Here is a 23,835-nt window from a genome sequence, read left to right on the forward strand (position 1 = left end):
GATGTTTGGGCAGCAATCTGATCAAAGTCGACATGAGGCTACTAGAACCTACATGATTACTAAGATGAATAATGATGTTTTTGTGCATGAGCATGTTTTGAACATGGTCAACATAATGAATGAGGTAGAAATACATGGGGCTGTCATTGATGAAAGAACTCAAGCTAACATTATACTTGAATCTCCCACTCAAACATTTTATGTGTTCAAAACAAACTATGTTATGAACAAGTTGCAATTCAATATGACCTAGATGTTAAATGAGCTGTAGAATTTTGAGTCACTCAACAAGAGTATGACCAAAGAGTGTGAAACACATGTTGCAGAGCAAAAGCCTTCATCCTCTGATGACAAAAAGTCAACAAAGAGGAAGAAGAATAATGGCAAGGATGACAACAAGGATAAGAAACGCAAGAAAGCCAATAATAAATCAAAAGAAAAATAGAACAAGAAATACAATAACTCCAAGAAGAAATAATCCAAGGGGAAATGCTTTCAATGTGGAGTTAATGGTCACTGGAAGAGAAACTGTAACAAGTATCTCGCTAAGCTGAAAAAATAGTTGTAAAATATATTTACTAATACTTAAAGCTTGTCTTGTGTGATTTATCATCGTGAATCATAGATTAAGGTGCCACTAACCATATTTATTCTTCTTTGTAGATATTGGTTTCGTCAAGGGAGCTTGTTGATGGAAAAGTGACTATGAATGTTAGAGTGGGGCACTAGTTTCAGTCAAAGCATTAGGGACAGTCCGTTTAGTTTTTGGAAAGAAATTTCTTGTTTCAAAAAAAGTTTATTTTATTCCTAGATTTTCTAGAAATATGAATCTGTATTTTTGTTGCATGAACAAACTTTTGATATTTCTTTTAATAATAATATTATTGATATTTAAAAAAAAATAGATTTAGTATTTATCATGCAATTGTTTCGAATGGACAGTATATGCTTAAATCAACTGAACAATCACTAAATAATTTTAAATTATTTAAAGTAGCAAATCCAAAAAAGTAACCAATAATAAAATATTTCTTAAGAAGATAATACATATCTTTGCATTTAAGGTTGGGACATATATATTAATCAATATTGGGAAAACTGATGAACAAATTATAGACCTTTAAGAGAACTAAAATTTGAAACTCTTCTAGTTTATGAATCTTGTTTATAGGGTAAATCACCCAAAAAACAAAAAAAATTGGCAAAGGGTAATAGAGCCAAAAAACTATTGGAACAAGTTCATAGTGACGTTTCTAGACCGATCAATGTACAAGCTAGAGTTGGTTATGAGTATTTTGTTACTTTTATTGGCATTACTCAAGATACAGTTATACTTACCTAATGCTTAGAAAGTCTAAAACTTTTGAAAAATTCCAAGACTTCAAAGCTGAAACTGAAAGCAATTAGTTAGATCTTTGAAAACACTTTAATCAGATCAAGGTGGATAATACTTGGATTTAGATTCAATGATTTCTTTCTAGAGGATCGTATTCAATCCAAACTCATGACACCAAGAACGCCACAGGAAATCATGTTTCTGAAAAAGAGAAAGTAGGACCTTATTGGATATGGTCAGGTCTATGTTAAGCTACTCCACACTTCCATTTACATTTTGGGATCACAATTCAAATGGTGATATACATTTTTGATGTAGTCCCATCTAAGAGCATAAGAAAGATACCATTAAAGTTATAGAATGACTCTAAACCTAGTTTAAACCACTTCCGTATATGGGGTCGTCCAGCTCATGTTCATAGACCTAAGTCCACGAAACTAGACTCAAGGTCTGAAGCGTGTATATTTGTTGGCTATTCTCAAGAAACAAGAGGTGGATATTATTATACTCATAAAGATCAAAAAGTATTTGTATCGACAAACCCTACTTTTCTTGAACATGACTGTATGGTAAATTATAAACCTCGAAGCAAAGTGGTTCTTGAAGAACACACATCCAAAGAGATGAGACCATCTTCATCATCACCATCAAGTTAAAAATGACAAACCATAGAAACCACAATTCCTGAAAAGGAAACCCCAGTGCAACGTCGTAGTAGGAGATTTTTTAGGCAACATGTTCACTATGAACACGAAGTGCACATCCTTGTGTCAGATACATATAAAAAAGAGGTCAATTAACCTTCAAGGAAGAAATGGATGATCCTGGAAAGAATAAATGACAAGAAGAAATAAACCGAGAAATGGAATCGATGTATTCCACTTCTATCTGGCATTCTTTCATGTGGCCATGCTAAAATTCATATGCATTCTTTTTATCCATAGTCGCTAGTCTTAACTATGAGATATGGAAAATGGACGCCAACTAATTAATATATAGGGAGAGAATAAATTAATTTATTATAAGATAATAATTTAAATAATATTCATAATATAAAGTTAATTTTGAATTCATTGAGATTTATGTGGAATTCGAAACAATGCATTATTTAAAATACATAAATTTTTATCTTATTAAATGAAAGTTTAATTAGTTGCAAGTTTTCTTATTCAGTTGCCTATGGTGGTTATCCTAGACTATATATAGATAATGTTCTAGGTTAATTCAGCTAAGCTTTTCACATTATGTAAAAGACACAAAACTTATTCTCTCGAAACTTCTTCTCCCCATTTGTAGATCTCATGTGTTAAGCATATCTAGAGATTGAAAATAGTTCTTAACACTCTTTGTGCCTATACACGTCGTAGTATGTTTGAAGTTAGACTTGGAACATTGTGGTGTGGATCTCAAAGTCATATTGCGTAGATTAGATGTTCGTAATTGAATACTAAAAGATAGCAAGGATTCTTGATAGGCTTCAAGAGGTATATCATATTTCTTTATATTTTGATTTAATGTATGTATATATATTTACATGATCTTGGCCTGGTATTGATCAAAATATATTTTTTAAAACATTTTGTGCACTTTGATTGAATATTTCAATACCAACATCCAAGTATCATGCATTGAAAGGCTATTGAGAGAGTTCTAGGGTACCTTAAAAGGACCAAGAAACTAAGCCTCCAATATTCAAGGTTTCCTAAGATACTTGATGGATATTTTAATGCAAGTTGGATATTAGGTGTAGGAGATAATTTGTCTACCACTGGTTGGGTTTATGCTCAACGGAGGAACAATTTTTTGGGATTCAAAGAAATAAACATGTATTTCACAGTCAACCATGGAGGTCAAGTTTATAGCTCCAACAACAACCAACAAAGAGTTCAAGATGTTTAGGGATCTCATGTTGGTTATCCCAATTTTTGAGAATGAGTTATCAACAAACTTGATACATTTCGATAGTCAAGCCGCGCTTGTTAGAGCCTATAATGTCATATATAATGGGAAATCTAGACCTATAAGTCTAAGACATGAGTATGTGAAACAAATAATTCAAGTTAGAATCATAATGATGTCCTATGTGAGAACGCAGATTTGCTCACTAAATCTATTAAAAGAGACTTGGTAAGTTTTACATCTAGATGGATGAAACTGAAACTCCAAGAATAAGAGATTCACCAATGATGGCAACGAACCTCAAAGCTTGTCAACATCAAGTATAAGAGTTCAATAGATAAGAACATGTCATTGATAAATGGAGAGTTTTAACACTAATCAATTGTTAATCTTATTTGAGATGGTTAGTATTGGTTGCAAGTGATTAAGGGACAAGTCAACAACTTTTAATGAAGTTCAGTTGAGTGCAACAAGCATCTCTAAAGGTGGAAAAGATGCTATAAGAACTTCACCTTTGTGAACATATAGTTGGAATCACTTCTCAAGGGGGTTGGAGTTTCTCCCTAAAAGATCCATGAATAGATGAGCACGTGGTCATGTTAGTGCTAAGCACAAAAAGTGGGAAAATGAGTGGTCAAGTGAAGGTGTGTGAGTTATTACCAATGTTATCATTAGGATTTATTGGTTCAATGCCTCGATGCAACCAACAACTTCAATAAGGCTTTGTAATGTTTTCACAAATGTAAAGTTCAAATCGAAAGACACTTTAATTTATGCACCAATATTAATTTGAGTTAGAAAAGAAATGATTACATTTAAACAAGTGGGGGAATGTTAAAATTTGTTAAATATAATAGTTAACTTGTCTTATACAAGGAGGTGTAAAACACTTAACGATTTTTACTTAAGTTGAAGTGAAAATGTGAGTTTTTTTTTGTAGGCATCAATAATTGACTTTATGGGTCTAAAAAGGTATTCAACCATCCCTTAAATTTTGGAGACATTTGAAGGTGTTTCGGGGTGTTTTTGGACACCCTAGGTAGTGGGATGGTGACATCTTGCCTGTAGTCGCTAAAAGCAATAATGACTACAATAAGCGACATGTCACCCCATAGGTGGCAACAAATATATATATTAATATACAATATATCTGTATATATTATGAACACAAAAGAAAATCAAGAACATAAATTTTTACTAACTGAAGCCTATCAAGTGTCCTTGAGTCTTTTTGTATTATTATCGATCTTCCTATCCAAAGCTTTGAGAACTAAAAATGTGTGTGGGCACATAGAGAACATAGGTTTGTATTTTAGGAATCACAAGTATTTCTCAACATATGGGAATTTGGATTATGGGGTGAGAATGGCTAAAATAAAGAAGAAGAACTCTTCTGAATTGTGTATTGTTGTGTCTGAGGTATATTTCTTGTTTTTTTTTCTTCTTCTTCTATATCATATATATAGATATTAAATTACCTTATTATTCCAAATAATAATAATAATAATATGTTATAATATAATAATGATGATAGAATTTGATTTTAGGTAAATGTCTAACTTACCATATTTGAAAAAACTATTTTTAAATTATTAAATAAATAAATAAATAAAATAAAAACTACAAAGATACAATATTTGTGTAGTGGTACACACATGGCACAGTCCTTGGACTGTGTCAAGCGTGTACTGCTATTCCCTTTTCAAGGATTTTGCATTTTTCTTTTATTTAATTAAAATCAATCTCCCACAAAATAAGGTGTTAATCTTTTTATGGAAAAGATGTCAACCATATTTCAAAATTGAAATTCAAAATTCAAAATTCAAATTGATGATCATGATTATCATCATCTTTTCAAATTAAATAAATCAAAAATTATTTTTGACTTACCAATTTTATTTTCTCCCACTCAAATAAAATAATTAATTTAAAAAATTAATGTATTTATTTATATATATATATATGAATTCGAAATTTTCATATATAAATATATTTTTGAAAAATTAATAATTAATTGTAAATTAATTATTCAATCTCAATTATCATATAATTACATACTTAACTCGAAGAATAAAATTCTTCTCAAATTCTCAAATTACAATTATACCCTTGTATCAACTCTTACCTTGATATGGTGTTGATAGAGACACCAAGGGAACCTATGGACCGATAATATCAAGCTCGAATAAATATTACATTACTAATTAAAGCACTTTGATTAAATAATCATATTTATTAATCTTGTGATTACTCCACTAAAAATATGAGATTGAACTCTTGATAATTATAGACATATATTTACTAAGAATAAAGTGTCAATTGATATAATCATTACATACAACGTGAATCCTCTATTAATAGTTCATAATTAAAAGGGAATAAAATTATTGTTTTACCCTTTTAGCTATATCTTGTTCCTAGAGTACCATTGACTTTAATAGTGAAGGTTGTGTCACAACAAGTTTGCAACGTAAGCGCTCATAACCTTTTCAGTTCCAAGAGTCAACCCAATAGGAAACCATCATTCAATCTATATGAAGGTATAGATTCCATATCTGTTAAACTACGTCCACAGGCATATACATCATTGAGCCCCCAAAATAATTGTTCTTAGCCTGATCATTATGAAAAACCTTAACGCATGAATCAAAGGATCAGATGACATATATAGGAAATCATATTAACCTCAGGATTAAGATCATCGTGTATATGATCATCGTTTGATGTATTTGATTAATACTATGAAATGGTGTTTAAACAAGTATCAACAAATCACATTTGGTCTAGTTCTACACTCTCAGCATGCAAATTACCTCCACTAAATTGTCCTACTACACTAGTGACCTGGATCTAGGTCACATGTATTCATAATACTAGTGGAACGTACTAGCAGTAATTAATCTAAAGATTCCATAACTTTATTTTACTGCGAACTATTTAAGTTTATTATCGTAATCTCGATCCTTCCATACCAATATGATATTAAGACCACATAGATAAAGTTTGAATGTAACGCCATGGGTAACCAGGACCATTACATTGTGTGTTTAGAATAGTGTAAGACCTGCTAATCGGTCGTTTGAACTAAAATATGTTTCTAAAGTCATCTGAAAGATTAGGGTTAAAAGATTTTGATTATAAATGATTGATTTCCATTAAAATAATAGTTTGATACATGGGATCCCAAAAATAAGATTTATAAGGCGGAAACGACTCTCAAAAGTTAATACAACATTAGGCAGTCTAAATGTAAAAATACAGTTTAAAGCTCTAGTTCCTGTAATTCCCTCGACCGTCACGGTCAAGCAGCTGCCGATGTGTACTCCTCCCCCAGAGCTCTCCAACTCATGGTTGGTCCAGTTTCCCTTTGCCATTACCTGTACCACGTAGCACCCGTGAGCCAAGGCTCAACAAGAAAACCATAATCAACAAGCATAGACAACAACAAGAGCATACAATAAGCTTAAATTCAATGAGTTCAATTAATCAGCAGAATACAAGTATTAAGCTAGGAAACGTTAAACATGTACTTTCAAATATATAACTCAATCTATAATACAATTATTTAGGTGTCGGTGCCCTTAGGCCGAGCCCTCTGGTTATTCAGCTGATCTCGACTAGCTTAGGCCGAGCTGCATTCAACACGATTATCCTCAGCCCCGACACCCTTAGGTTGTATTTTCACATCACATATAACAGATATATAATTCACAGAGCACACATGTTCAATTACAGGGAATCTCAGTCCCAGTTACAACCACATGGGTCCAGTTTTCTTACCTTGAGTCCCAAGCGATGGATTATGAGCGGTCCCAAGCACGATCCTCAGTCCTGAGCCTTAACAATAATCCTAGTCACAAGCAATAATAGATGACTATCAAATTTTAATCCAATTAAATGTTTTCAAAATACATACTAGCCTCTGGGACCTCGAATTCTACTGAACCGGGTAGTAAAATCCTTCTCGTGCCTTAACATTTGAGTTCCCGAGCTAAAAAACCCACAAGCAGCCATTACTTGCATTTGAGCCGCGGCCTAGCCCCTTAAGGGCCGCGGCGGGCTCAAGTTAGAGGAATAATGCCTCTCTGCTGAAGGACAAGAGTCACGGCGTGCTATACCTTGCGTCGCGTCGCGCCTAGGAAAAATAGAGGCTCTCCAGCCTCCTCGAGCACACGGGTCGCAGCGCCTGAAGAACAAGGTCGCGACCCAAGCCCCCAAACCCAGAAAATCAACTCCATATCACTAGCCAAACACAAAATTAAGTCCAGAAACGAGTCTAGGACTCTTAATTACATATCTTAAGCATAAAGCACCCAAAATCCTACTGAAACTACCATCCTAATTCAGCAAAATTTCATCACCCGAAACCCAATCAAACTGAACCTAATAATCTAAATTCCCAGTAGAAGAACAAGACAGAATATCCACAATTAAGGACATGAAACCTTACATCAATTTGTAGCTTAACTCCTAATATCGCCCAATAAACTCCTAAGCGGTCGCAGTAGTAAACGGGCTATGTCGTATCCACAGAGAGGCAAAGACAAATAAAGATTAGATTAGTAAATAAAAAATAAAAATAAAGTAGAATTGAAGAGATGGATGTTGTGAAATTATAATGATAGATTACAGAAATTGATCAGATAAAGAGCATGGTAACGTACAGATATAGTGCTGTAAATCCTATTCTAATACTGATATTAATTCAAAACAAAATTGCAATTCTACACCATTAATTGCAACTGGAAGATGTATATGTTAATAGAACAAATTAATTACTCTAGATTAAATTGAATAAAACTCCTAATTTCATAGCATATCATATTATGTATCCAAGAGCGACAAAATATCACTGGCAGACTGCAGTAAAAGACACAATATAACAAATATACTAAAATAAATTAACAATCTAAGTTACATAATAAAAGCATGATTGAACTTATGTAAAATATGCTAAATAATTTTAGAAAAGAAATTAGAAGATGAGAAACAAAATAGTTAATGAGATATGGAAATGAAGCATAAGAAGAATCAACATCACTATTGAGAATGAGAAGTACAACAACTACACTCTAACCTCACCAATATTTCTAAAATAATTCACTCATTTTTGTCACCTAAAACAAGCAAAACTAAGTTAGAAATAAGAAAAGAAACAAATTAAAAAAAAATATTTCCACTCTAAAATCTGATGATTTTTTCCCTACATTTGGCTATCTATTTATAGTAAAAATAGGACACAAAATGTGAAAATCGTGTACAAAATAGTGGGAAAATGGCTACAAAAACTGATGTAAGTGGGAGACATGCAGCAGTGATGAGGGAGACATGTTTGACACGTGTTGTCTGCAGGTTGGCTCGGCAGAGGTGGCGTTGGGTTGTGGGGGACAGTTGGGCGAGGGGCAGCAGCTGGTTGGCTGGGCAGGCAGGTAGGCGGTCAGATGTCAAGTCGTCGCAGGCACGGGGACACGTGGCGACTGCTGGAGGAATGGGTCGACTCAGTCAATCTCTGGTGGGAGGTGTGTCAAGAAGGCAGGCCTTGGGCTCAGCTCAGCTAGGATCAGCTTGGCTTCGCTGGGCAAATGGCAGGCTGCCATATGGCCGCGTGGGCACTTGCTGAAGGCTTGGGCTGGGCTCGATTTTTGGGCCTAATTTTGTCAAAAATACCATTTTTTTCAATCCTTCTTCAATTATATATTCTTTTGTTCTTCTTTACTCTTCAATTACATTTTATTTCCTGAAAATCAAACAGAAATTAAATTACAATTAATATTTTTAAATATAAAATATATTACATTAAATACATGAAAATATTAATTAAAACTTAATTAATTTTAAAGTTTAAAACTAATAAAATGGTATTTTTGAGTACTAATCACAAACTCGAACCAGCTTATTGCTAGTCTCTAGCAATTCAAGTGAAATGATAAATGTCAACATGATATATTTCAGGTAAAAAATTATAAAAGAACTTAAGTATTAACACAAAATGTTAGTAACAAGTCAACAAGAGTTGTCAAAATTAATTTGAATAAATGTAGAGTTGTGAGTGTATGCACAAAACTTGAACCTTCTTACTGCAAACCATAGCACATAAATCCTTCGAAATGATGCCAAGTAAAAGTCTCAACTCCATGAATCTCTCAAATAATTGAAAATATTTTAAGTTAACGATTTCGCTCATGGAGTTGGAATTAAAGAAGTAAGCACTCATCAAATGCATATATATTTAGGACAAACTTTTAAATAATCATTGAAACGAAGATGGGAAATAAACTATTTGGACAACCACCATAAAGAGTATCACAAAACCAGTTTTTTAGGAATTCTAAGTTAAATAGACAATCTTTACATTTATTCTACGAGTCATAAAATAAAACATGAAATTAATAAACACACTTTTTTTTTCATAGACACGAGAGACAACATATTGAAAATGATAGAACTATTGTTCTTGTATCTTTTTTCTTTTCTTTTCTTTTTCTTCTCTGTGTTGTTGTTGTTTTCTTCCTTCATGAAAAACATAATAAAAAGGCTCTCTAATAAGATTTTTCTATAGAAAATATTATCCCTAAAATATCATTCATTCATACCACAATACCTTGTCCAAATAATTATAAACATTTCTAAAAATCAATAAAAATTTAAAAGTTGTTTTCTCAAGTCTCACCTCTCAGACATAAGAATGAATTACTTAAACATAGCAAATTTCTCAGCAAATATGTGCTAACAACCATCTTACCATAATGTTTGACATGTGCATTAGGTAACTCTAGAGAAACTCTTAGTAATAAAGATAGCAAAAATTGACTCAAAATTAACATTTTGCAAGAATAAATAAGTAATTTTTTAAAAATTTGACCGTGAAAATATTAATATGACAAAAATCAACATGAATGTGCATGAATATGTGATCTCCTCATACCTTAATACGTGGATCGTATCAGAGACATGCTTCTGAAGCATAGAGATGTGGAACACGTCGTGAACTCCTAATAATGCTGGTGGCAGAGCCAATCTATAGGCTACCTGCCCGATCCTCTCCAGGATCTCAAAAGGTCCTATGAATTTAGGGCTCAGCTTTCCCTTTTTCCCAAATCTCCTCACCCCTTGTAATGGTGAAACTTGCAGAAACACGTGGTCCCCTACCTAGAACTCCGCGTCCCTACGCGTCGGATCAGCGTAGCTTTTCTGTTTACTCTGCGAAGCAAGCATTCAAGCTCGAATCCTCTCAATAGCTTCATTAGTTTTTTGAACCATCTCTGGTCCCAAATACTTCCTCTCCCCCATCTCATTCCAATGAATGGGAGATCTACATCTCCTTCCATACAACATCTCGTATGGAGCTACTCCAATCATTGATTGATAACTGTTGTTGTACGAAAACTCAATCAATGGGAGGTACTTACTCCATGACCCCTCGAAGTCTAAGACACATGCTCTAAGCATGTCCTTCAGTATTTGAATTATCCTCTCAGACTGTTCGTCTGTGTGAGGATGAAAGGTTGTACTGAACTTCAACAAAGTTCCCATAGCCTTCTGCAAACCACCCCAAAACGTGGAGGTAAATATGGGATCCCAGTTTGATAATGTATATTTAGGAACCCCATGGAGACGTACAATCTCCCTCACATACAACTTCGCGTACTAATCTACAGTATTGGCCGTCCTCACTAGCAGAAAGTGAGCTGACTTGGTGTATCTGTCTACTATCACCCACACCGAGTCATGTTTCCCCGCCGTCCTAGGTAAACCTCCCACGAAATCCATAGTAATTTCTTCCCACTTCCACTCAGGAATACCAAAGGTTGTAATAACCTCGCTGGACTCTAATATTCAGATGTTACCTACTGACAAGTCAAACACTTGGCCATGTATTCAACCATGTCCCTCTTCATCCCAGGCCACCAATATAAAGTCTTTAGATCCTAGTACATCTTCGTGGTACCTGGATGGAGCGAGTATGGTGTAGTATGGGATTAATCAAGTATCTCTCGTCTAATCCCCACATCCATCGGAACACAGATCCGATCCTTATACCGTAGTAAACCTGTCTCTAAAATGGAATAATCATTAACCACTCCAGCTAGGACATTTCCTCTAACCTCCTGCAACTATGCATCATCCATCTGACCCTCTCTTATACTCTACAGGAGGATAGACTGTGAAGAAATATTGGCAAACTGACCCACAACTAGTTCTATCCTCGCTCTAGCCGTCTCCTCTGCCAATTCCCTGTAATACCCATCTGAATTGGAGTAAACTAAGATGTCGTCGATGAAGATAATCACAAAGTGATCCACAAAATCCTTGAACACTCTGTTCATCAGATCCATAAATGATGATGGGGCATTGGTCAAACCGAACGACATAATCAAGAACTCATAATGCCCGTACCTCGTATGGAAGGCCATCTTAGAAATATCCTCGTCATTGATCCTTAACTGGTGATAACCAGATCAAAGATCAATCTTTGAGAATAGCGTCTTACCCTGTAGCTGATCGAACATGTCATCTATCCTAGGTGAGGGGTACTTGTTCTTGATGGTCAACTTATTCAACTCTCCGTAGTCTATTCACATTATCAGAGTCCCATCCTTCTTCTTCACAAATAAAATCGGAGCACCCTATGGCGAGAAGCTAGGTTTGATAAACCCCAATTCTAGAAGCTCATGCAATTATATCTTCAACTCCTACAACTCTGCCGGAGCCATCCTATATGGTGCCCTCGACACTGGCTCTGTTCCCATTGCTAACTCAATGATGAACTAAATCTCCTTTTACAGCGATAGTCTCGGTAAGTCCTCAGGAAACACGTCCAAAAACTTGCATACTAGCCTAGTCTCTCCCAGCCCCACTAGCGTAACTCTAGTGGTATCCACCACAATAGCTAGAAAACCTATACAACCTCCTTGTAATAGATCTCTAGCTCTCAATGCTGATATCATAGGTATGCGGGGTCCATGTATAGCACCCACAAAAACAAAGGGGGCCTCACCCTCAGACTTAAAAGTCACCATTTTCTTTCTGCAATCTATGGTGGCCCCATACCTGACTAGCCAATCCATCTCCAAAATCATATCAAAATCATTCCTACTAAACCCAATCAAATCTACTCATAGTTTCCTACTATCCACCATTACTGGCAGTGCTCTAATCCATCTCCTAGAAACTACCAGCTCCCCTGTAAGAAGTATAATCCCAAACCCTGCAACATAATACTCACTAGGCCTACACAATCTACCAATCACATTACTATAAACAAATGAATGTGTAACACTAGAGTCAACCAATATAGTATACGAAGAGCCAGCGCTTGAAAGCTGACCTGTCACTACCGAGGGACTAGCCTCATCCTCTGCCTGTGTCTAGGTGAACACTCAAGCTGGAGTCAAGCTGTCCACCTTCTTTGGTTCCTCCTTCTTCAATGTCAGGTAGTCTTTCTTGAGGGGTCCAACCACCCCGCACAAGTAACAAGCCTTGGCCTGGCATTCACCCAGATGGCGCTTCCTGCATCTTGTAAACTCTGGATAGCTTCTCCAGGCCTCACCGCCTCCCTGGCAGCCACACTGGGCACCCCAGCCCTTCCTATAAAAACCAGCAGTGGTCGAGGTTTCAGGGGTCTTCCTCTTCTGATAACTGGGGCCTCCGCCCCTACCAAACCTAATATATGGAGGCACCGCCCTATGAACATCCCATCTCGCAGCGTTCTCCCTTTAAATCTTGTTCTCTGCCTCCTCAACAATGATGGCCTTCTCAACCACCTAGGCATAAGTCGTCTCCCCCAGGTACTGATGTGATCCTCACATTTCAAGATATCATAGCATTAAGACCTCGAACGAACCTGCCCTACCTAGCTACATCTATAGGCACTAAATCTGGTGCAAACTTCGCCAGCATGTCAAACTTCAGGGAATACTCAGTAACTGACATGCTGCCTTGTACCAACCCAATGAACTCATTCACCTTCACCGCCCTGACAGCAACATTAAAATATTTCTAGTTGAACAGATCTCTGAACCCATCCCAACTCAAAGTAGAAACATCTCGAGTCTGTGATGCCACCTCCCACCAAATACGGGCATCCTCTCTAAGCATGTAGGTGGCACGAGCAACCCTATCATTACCTTCCACCCTCATAAATTCTCGGATGGAGGTAATCATACTCATCCACTGCTCAGCCTTCAGTGGATCTGGTCCTCTCTCAAAGGTTGGAGGATGTTGTCTCCTGAATCTTTCATAAAGTAGCTCTCACCTGTTCCCAATCTCAGGCGGCTGTACAGCTGGTACCACAACTGATGGCAAATTAGGTGTAGAACTCCATGACGGAGCCTGTTCCCTCAGAAGGCAAATCTGCTCTTCCTGACTCTGAAGTCTGGTTTGCATACCAGCAACAACTATAGCGAGTTCTAAGGGGATGGTGGAGGGTTCTGGCCTTGCTCATCATCTCTAACCTTGACCCTAGTGTCGGCTAGTCGTATTGATCACCTTGGACGCATAACTATCCAAGTTTATCTGCAATCAACGACTTAACTTGTCAGGCAATGATAATAAGTTCATATTCATTCCATGGTCCAACACCCATATCCAAGACACAAAGCATAATCATGATGCAAACAGACTTTTAAACAATTGTTCAAATATAGTAGCAATGCTAATAAGCAAACCTTAACATATTCACATAGTAGTCAAGGGCCAGGCCCTATTAGTATATCTCATGCTCCTTATTAATCATGCAGATAAAGAATTTCATTTCATTTAAACATTTAAGAATATAATCACATATATGGTCACCAAATCCCGAGTCAAGCTTGTCTTCAAGAACATGCCCAGTCAGTCTTCAGGAACCCTTAAACCTAGACCGCTCTAATACCAAATTGTAAGGCCCTGGGTAACCATGGCTGTTACACTAAGTTTTTAAAATAGTGTAAGACTTGTTAATCAGGTCGTTTTAACTAAAATGTGTTTCTAAAGTCATTGTGATATTCTTTGGTTTTATTATTGTTAATTATCAATAACTCACTTACTTGATTTGTAATCATAACTAGTACAACATAACTAGAAATTATAGTGATTATAATAATCATGCTTCATTAAAGTAGCATTTAATGAGATACAAACTCTTTTATAATTTTTTATGATTATTAAATTGCTTCACCAAATGACTTCATGGAAAATATTTTATTTTCATTCACATAACCACTTGTGAATCCCAACTTTTAAGTCTTTGATGTTGTACAATCAAACATATACAGAGTATAAAAAGTGTTAAAATTATAGAAATAATAAAGACGATAATGACTACTCATTATCTATTTAATCATATCCAATATGATTATATTCCATTTCCAAAATACTAATTTTGATTAGCATTCTAGTTGTATGTGAGTTGGGTTTGCATTCCAAGTTCACATGCAAACTACTTGAATTCCAAATTCAAGTTTACACTTCCTTCTGATCAGATCAAACATTTATTATCTCTTTTAGCTGTGAACATTAAAAGGTTCAACATACATCTCTATGTACTAGCTAAACGATTATGTGATTTTTGAGCCTTTATTAGAGAAAGGTCTTTTGGTTTAACTTTAATTAAAAAACTATATAAATAGAGAGAGAATCAATGAATGGTTGCAATAAAAGACTGTCTTTTATGTGTCTAATTAATTAGAAACCAATCAAAAATAATTCACATATATGTTTCACTTTAATTGGGGCTGGAATAAAATGTCTTATTAAATCCATGATTTGCACAATAATGAATAATTCTGTAGTGACACAAATTTCCTAATAAAGTTTATGACCTTGATTAGGAGGTCGGGAGGGCCATAATTGTTTTACTATGCAATTAAATGATTATATGTATGTTTAGATGTATTAAATATGCATGTGAACCCGTTTCTGATTAATTGGGTGATTTTCATATGTTGGCCAATTTAGATATATTTGGCATATACGTGGCATGTATGTGGTGCTTCATTATTATTTGGTTATGCTAGGGTTACTTAGCACAAGATGATCTTAGGAGGTGAGCTAGTGGGAAAGTCACAACGGGATTTATACTTGACTCGGAGTGAGTCAAGGGGTATTTAGCCCATTACCGGAATATTGGGTAATGGGAATAAAAATTTGATGATAAATTGGGCGTTAGTGAGATCAAGGGGAAATTCTAGGAGTTTTGACTATTTTACCTCGGGGGACGTTTTCGGGACCCCGATCATTAGGATTTGCTTGAGGCTACTTAAGGTTAAAGTAACCTGTTAGAATCATAAAATAAGGTTAAGAACGTTCTCTCTTCCTCAAATTTCCATTTTGACACCCGATCGCATTTTCGAAGGAAACTTGAGTTCTAGGACTCAGATTCAAACGAGGATAGGAGCTTATTTCTTGTCGGATTTAGCTGGCACACGGCATAATCGAAGGTAATTCAAGTTTTAAATTCTAATTTTTTAAAGTTTTTCAGCTTGGATTAGATTTTGTGCTTTGATGAGTTTTTCGATGAATTGAAGCTTGGGGATTATTGATTTTTTGAGATTAGGATGTTCGGGAACTATAACTTTGAGATTTTTATAGGTTGGGGTCAGATTTGGAGCTTTGAAGCTCGAAGAACACAAAGCTGAGAACCCAGAATAATGGGTTGGGCACTGTAGCGCTAGGGTAGTAACGCTATAGAGCTAGGAGCTCTATTCGGGGAGGTTGGGTCTGTCTGTAGCGCTATAGTGCCCAAAGGTAGCACTGTAGCGCTACACAGCCTTCAGATTGTGGTTTTTTGGTATTTTTTAGGGTTTTGACCCGAGGGCACGAGGGATGATTCCACCACCTTGTTTGGTAAAATTGGAGGTCTCGAGAGCGTGGGATTGGTCCCGGGATTTGGGTTTTGGAACTTGAACTCATTGAAACACCGTTTATGGTTGTGACTAGGTTATTGCTAGGGGATTGGAACCAGGATCGTGCTTGTGGCTCGTTTATTAGTAACATGTTCTTAGACCAGAGGTAAGAAAACTGCATCCATTATGTGATGCATGTGATGCATGAGAAACATGTGATTAGGGCATGACATGAATAATGAATATGAGAATGATCAGAGCTTGAGTCTCTGTAATTGTGCATGATCACAATTATGCTAGTGATTGCTAATTAAGCATGCTGAATGCCCTACATTTGGATATTTGACATATGATATATGCCTGGATGCATTGCTTACTTGTGAATGGCACTGACTCATTAGTCAGAATTGGTAATGGTGTCGATATTAACTATGAAGTTGTGACTCATTAGTCAAGTTCGGCAGTAGTATTGAGCACTGGTCGTATGGTATTGGCTTAAGAATGAAGAACGGTATTAGCGTGTTTAACGCAAGCCGCAAAGATTACATCTAATCGACATAAGCATTTAATGACTCGTCATGAGCATTAATGCCTAACCGACCTCAACTTCGATGAAAACTAAAAGCGCTTTTCTAGCCTAATGGCTAGTTACTTAGAGTCAGGGTTAGAAGGCCCAGGTGACTGCATCGTCACATGGCTGTGGATGCTGAGCCCAAGTTAGTGACTTACTCATCAGTCACTCATCTAGTCCAAGTTAGTGAGTTACTCATCAGTCAATCATCTAGTTCAAGTTAGTGACTTACTCATCAGTCACTCATCTGATTAGGGCTACAAGCCCCAACATGGTTATCAGAACCTCAAAATGTTAATCACTCATCTGATTTGGGCCATAAGCTCCATCATGTTATCAGTTGCACAAAGTGTTAAGCACTCATCTGATTTGGGCTACAAGCCACAGCATGGTTATCCGAACCTCAAAGTGCTCAGCACTCATATGATGATGGCTACAAGCCCCATCATGGTTATCAGAACCTCAAAGTGTTAAGCACTCATCTTATTAGGGCTACGTGCCCCAGCATGGTTATCAGATCCTCAAATTGTTAATCACTCATTTGATTAGGATTGACTTGATAGTCATCCATACTGGAGGGCAAGATCCATCATCATTATCTGGACTTATTTGCATGCGTGAATAGGGCTATTATTGCTAGGCATGTCTGTTATAATTTAGAAACATGTTATTACTATTCATGAGCATATTGAGTTTTCTTGCTGAACTTCGAATCACATGTGCTATGTGGTGCAGGTAAAGGCAAAAGAAAGATGGACCATGCTAGAGTTGGAGAGCTTAGGTGACGATGTGTACATATGCGGCTACTCGACCACCATGGCTCAGGGTTTGAAGAGGAACTAGGGTTAAACCCTACTTTGCTGCTTAGGTCGGCTGGTTGAAAATATTTTCTTGTAATTGACCTTTAAATTATATTTTGGGATCCCAATGTATACAGTAAACGTTTTAGTGAAACGTTGTATCTTAACAAAATAATTTAACCTTAAACTGTTAATCATACTTAGTTAAACGATTATGGCCAAATGACTTGATTAGCGAGTTTAGCACTGTTTAAAATGCACACCGTAACAGTCCCTGGGTAGTAGGGCGTTACAAACTCGGTATCAAAGCGAGCCAAGGTTAAGGATTCCTAAAGAAAAGCTAGGCATGTACACTCATCATCAAAGATAGCTTCACTTAGGGTATGGTAACTATTTCTGTAGTTATGTGCTTAACTGCTTAAGTAGAATGTAAATGCTTTACCTGTACATTGTATTAGGGAGCATGAGATTCTAATAGAGTTTGGCTCTTGACTATTAAATGATTATATGATTACATGCTCTGTGAACATATATGAATGTGATGATATGATTACCTGCTCCGTGATTATATAAATGTGATATTTGCATGCTAGAGTTGGAGGCATGGTATCTATGTTGGAAGAGTAGGGGTTATGAATTGATGAACAAATGCTATGGGCATGTGTTTACCACTGCAGTGGTTTATGAATGTAGTGTGGTAAGATTGTTCCCGTGAGAAAGGTTTTTTAATATGCTCATCATGTGTAATGGATCAAGTTATTGACTACAGATTCAATCAGCAGGTATGTATCCAAGGCAGATAATGAGACCTGGTGGTTGTTATACTGAGGCTGGGATTTACAGCCGGGGTTTGAGTTCGTCATCTGCCCCTCAGAATTTCTAGCAAATGCTTACAGATTTGCAATTGAGATTGCAGAGGCAATAGGAAGAGATTAGGTGTTTGAAGCAACAGCGGAACCTGTCGGGGAACACCTCTTCCTTTGTTACGCCAGGTGTGGCACTAGTTTTGGCTCAGCCTAGGGATAAGAACAGATGGAAATTCCTTTGTGGAAGATTCCAGGAGTATTACCCTCCAGTCTTTAAGGGAGGCCTAGATCCATTTAGAGCTAAGCAATGGATGGGCATGATCAGTTCCGTTCTCGATAGTATGGGGTCGGTAGGTCACGATTGGGTGATCTGTGCTAAATATGTATTGCGGGATGATACCTGGACATGGTGGGAAGTAGTATCCTAGACGCAAGATATAGCTGTGATGGACTGGAAAGAATTTAAGCAGCTATTCAATGAAAGGTATTACTGTGATGCAACCCAGACTGCTAAGATGAATGAGTTTCTGAACCTCGTTCCGGGCAATGCAACAGCAACTAAGTATGTTAAAAAATTTGATGGGTTGGCCAAGTTTTCTTTTGACATGATATCCACGGATGTAGCTCGGAAGGAAAGGTTTATTCAGGGATTGAATCCCAAAGTAGCTCAAGGCATTAGAGTTGCCCCAGTGCATGAAATCTCTACCTACGCTCAGGTGGTAGGGAAGGCTCTTGCTGTTGAGAGCACAAAAAATCAAATTGAGAAGGAGAGTGCTGGAGAGCATGGATCTCAGATATCGATACCTCCATTTATTGGATCAAGCAAGAACAAGGAGTGGAAAGCCTACCTAGAATGCACTCGGTGTAAAAGGCGTCATCTGGGAGAATGTCGAGCAAAGGAATTTTTAATTATGTGAAATGGTTGGGCATTTCAAGAAAGATTTCCCAAGGCGAAGGAAGGATAAGCAAAAGGGGGCGAACAGCTCAACTCTGGCTCGAGTGTTCACTCCGATGGAGTCAGAGTCGGAGACTGATACTGTGACTGAGGCTGGTTCGTCAAGAGTGGCAAGTCAACTTTCTAGTTCTGATTTTTATATTGTGCTGACTAGTTTGGCCATGTATTTCTTTGTTTGTTGCATCTAGAGAAGCATAGACTGGTTATGCAGATCACATGGTTATGTTGTGATGAATTAGATTATGGTGAAGAGAAGAGTCATCAGTTGATATGATAAAGTTGGTTATGACTGACTTCTGTATGATCCTGGATTTGGATTATTAAATCAAGTGTGGGACAATGCTAAATTGTAAGGAAAGGATAGTGACTCTTGGGTTTGAGAGTGGGAAACCCTTTGTGATTGTTGGCACTGTGCATGGATGTTGTATGCTTATGACATCTGTATTTAGAGCTAGAGATCTATTACAGGAGGGTGCATGGAACTCCTACCTAGTGTGGTGGATACCACTTAGGTTGTGACAGTGGGATCAGGACAGGCTGGATTAGTCTGTAAGTTTCTGGATATGTTTCCAAGGGATTGTCAGGATTTTGTTTACATAAAAAGGATAGAATAGTGATTGGATTGGTGCCAGGGATGGAATCAAGTCTAGGGCACTGTATTGAACGGCTTTAGCAAAGTTGTAAGACCTAAAGGTTCAGTTATTGAGTAAGATGATATTTTCCAAGGTAGATCTTTGATCTAGTAAGTACCAGGTAGAGATCAGGGAGAAGGATACACAGAAGACTGCTTTTTATATGAGATAAGGGCATTGGGAGTGCTGAGTTATGTTTTGAGGATTTTGTTAATGCCAAGCTATTTTGATGAATCAGAAGAACAAAGTATTCAAGATTATCTAAATTGGATTTGTGATCGTCTTGAGCAATGATATTGTGATATATTCTTGGTTGGAAATTGGCCAAGGTCAAGGAATGCCTTAGGGACAGGAGTTTCCTTGGACGGGTAGGATGTTATATGTGCTTTGGGAAAGAGTGTTGAGTCTTCTTGCATATCAGAATCAGTTTGCAGGTTGTTATGACACCTCAGTTATAGAGAAAAAGGGATTGTCTATGCATCATGTTATTTAAAGGATATGACCAGAACTAGAGTAGAGTTACTGGTGGGCCAGGTGGCCAGCTTTATGCTTGAGATTATTATTTCAGAAAGGATCGAGGAAAAACAATTAAGTGACCCACAGATTAGAGAATAGAGCTGGATTAGCTAAGGACTATGCAGTGTCAGGTATAAGGTTATTGTGGTAAAAGAGATCGGATTTGGATTCCGATGGACACTGAGATTAATTGGCAGATTCTGGATGAATCTCATACTAATCTCTTATTCTCTTCATCCAGACATCATGAAAGATGTATTAGAATCTGAAAGCCTTATATTGGTGGCCTAGGATGGAGAGGGACGTAACAGAATATGTGGCAAAGTTCTCAACCTGTCAGCAAGTTAAGATAGAGTATCAGAAATTAGAAAGGCCATTGCAGCCTTTGAGTATTCTATAATGGAAATAAGGAAACATCGCGATGGGTTTCACGGTCGGACTGCGTAGGACAGTGGGTTAGCGTGATTTGAATTGGGTCATTATCGACCAGTATTTAAAGTGAATTCACTTCTATCAGTAAGGACAAGTAACATAGTTGATTAGTATGTAGACCTCTATGTGAGAGAGGTAGTACGCCTTCATGGAATTTGAGGTCTATCTTATCAGATGAGGACACTGTTATTACTTCTAAGTCTTGAGGAAGGTTGCAGAAGGCAATGGGTATACAGCTGAAATTTAATACAGTTTATTATCCTTAGACTGATGGTGAATCAGAAATCGTTATCCAGTTATTGGAGGAGCACCTTATGAGATGGGTGAGATGTTATATTTGGATCCTGAGGTAGTTCAGGAGACCATTGAGGTTTTTCAAAAGGTTAGAGCTTGGATGCTCATTTCTCAGAGTAAATGGAATAGTTTTGTTGAATTGAAAACCAGGAACATGGAGTTCCAAGTAGAAGATTGTATCTTCCCTAAAGTATCACCATGGAAAGGGGTGAGGAGATAAGGGCAAGTTGAGCCCTAGATTAATATGACTGTTTGAATCCTAGATAGGATCAATCAGATTGCCTATGGATTGGCCTTATCTTTGGCACTATCAGTTGTATACAATGTATTTTATATTTCCATGTTGAGGACATGGGTTAGAAGAGACTCATGTGTTGAGTTATGAGAATCTGGAGATTGAGGCTAAGTTATCCTATGAGAAGTAGCCAGTTCAGATCTTAACAGAAACAACAAGGTTCTGAGAATCAAAGCTATACCTTTAGTTAAGGTATGATAAAGAAACAGTGAGGTCAAGGGAACGTCCTAGGAAACTTGAATCAGTTGTGCGGAATTTATATTCCGGGTTGTTAAGATAAATTTCGAGGATGAAATTTCTGTAAGGAGGGGATAGTTGTAATGATCCAAATTTCCTAATAAAGTTTAGGACCTTGATTAGGGGGCTTGGGGGGAGGGGGGCATAATTGATTTATTATGCAATTAAATGATTATATGCATGTTTAGGTGTATTAAATATGCATGTGAACCAATTTCTGATTAATTGGGTGATTTTCATATTTTGGTCATTCCGAGCATATTTGGCATATACGTGGCATGTGTGTGGTGCTTCATTATTATTTGGTTATGCTAGAGTTACTCCGCACAAGACGATCCTAGGAGGTGAGCTAGTGGGAAAGTCACAACAGGATTTATACTTGACTCGGAGTGAGTCAAGGGGTATTTAACACATTACCGAGATATTGGGTAATAGGAATAAATATTTGATGATAAATTGGGAGTTAGTGAGATCAGGGGGAAATTCTGGGAGTTTTGAGTATTTTACCCAGGGGGCATTTTTGGGACCCCGAGCATTAGGATTTGATTGAGGCTACTTAAGCTGGAAGTAACCTATTAGAATCATAAAAGAATATTCAGAACATTCTCTCTTCCTCGAAGTTCCATTTCGACACCCGATCACATTTTTGAACGAAACTTAAGTTCTAGGACTCGGATTCAAGCAAGGATCAAGGCATAACGATTCTAGGGAGGATTAGGAGCTTATTAGCTGGGAAACAGCATAATCAGAGGTAATTCAAGTTTTAAATTATAAGATTTTAAGCTTGGATTATATTTTGTGTTTTGATGAGTTTTGGATGAATTGAAGCTTGGGTATTATTGATTTTGGGAGATTAGGATGATTGGGAACTTTAATTTTGAGATTTGGATAGGTTGGGGTCGGATTTGGAGCTTTGAAGCTTGAAGAACATGAAGCTGAGAACCCATAATTCTGGGTTGGGCGATGTAGGGCTAGGGTAGTAGCGCTACAGTTCTAGGAGCTCTGTTTAGGGCGGTTGGGTCTATCTGTAGCGCTGTAGCGCTACACAGCCTTCAGAATGTGTTTTTTGGTACTTTTTGGGGTTTTGACCTAAGGGCTCGGGGGATGATTCCACCACCTTGTTTGGTGGAATTGGAGGTCCCGAGAGCGTGTGATTGGTCCCGGGATTTGGGTTTTGGAACTTGAACTCATTGAAACCATTTATGGTTGTGACTAGATTATCACTAGGCGCTTGGAATCAAGATCGTGCTTGTGGCTCTTTTATTAGTAACCTGTGCTTGGACCAGAGGTAAGAAAACTGCACCCAGTATGTGATGCATGTGATGCATGAGAAACGTGTAATTAGGGCATGACATGAATATTGAATATGAGATTGATCAGTGCTTGAATCTCTGTAATTTTGCATGATCATAATTATGCTAGTGATTGTTAAGTAATCATGTTGAATGCCCTACATTTGGATATTTGACATATGATATATGCCTGGATGCAATGCTTACTTAAGAATGGCACAAACTCATTCGTCAGAATCGACAATGGTGTCGGTATTAACTATGAAGCTGAGACACATTAGTCAAATCCGACAGTAGTACTGAGCACTTGTCGTATGGTATTGGCATAAGAGTCAAGAACGGTATTAGCATGTTTAACGCAAGCCGAAAAGATTAGATCTAATCGACATAAGCATTGAATGACTCATCATGAGCATTAATGCCTGACCGACCTCAAGTTCGATGAAAACTAAAAATGCTTGTCTAGCCTAATGGCTAGTTACTTAGAGCCAGGGCTAGAAGGCCTAGGTGACTACATCATCACATGGCTTTGGGTACTGTGCCCAAGTTAGTGACTTACACATCAGACACTCATCTGGTCCAAGTTAATGACTTACTCATTAGTCAGTCATCTTGTTCAAGTTAGTGACCTGCTCATCAGTCACTCATCTAATTAGGGCTACAAGCCCCAGCATGGTTATCAGAACCTAAAAGTGTTAATCACTCATCTGATTTGGGCTATAAGCCCCAACATGGTTATCAGAACTTCAAAGTGTTAAGCACTCATCTGATTTGGGCTACAAGCCCCAGCATGGTAATCAGAACCTCAAAGTGTTAAGTACTCATATGATTAGGGCTACAAGCCCTAGCATGGTTATCATAACCTCAAAGTGTTAATCACTCATTTGATTAGGATTGACTTGATATTCATCCATACAGGAGGGCAGGATCCATCATAATTATCTGG

This window comes from Humulus lupulus, chromosome 9 (genome assembly GCF_963169125.1).
Source record: "Humulus lupulus chromosome 9, drHumLupu1.1, whole genome shotgun sequence".
NCBI lineage: Eukaryota > Viridiplantae > Streptophyta > Magnoliopsida > Rosales > Cannabaceae > Humulus > Humulus lupulus.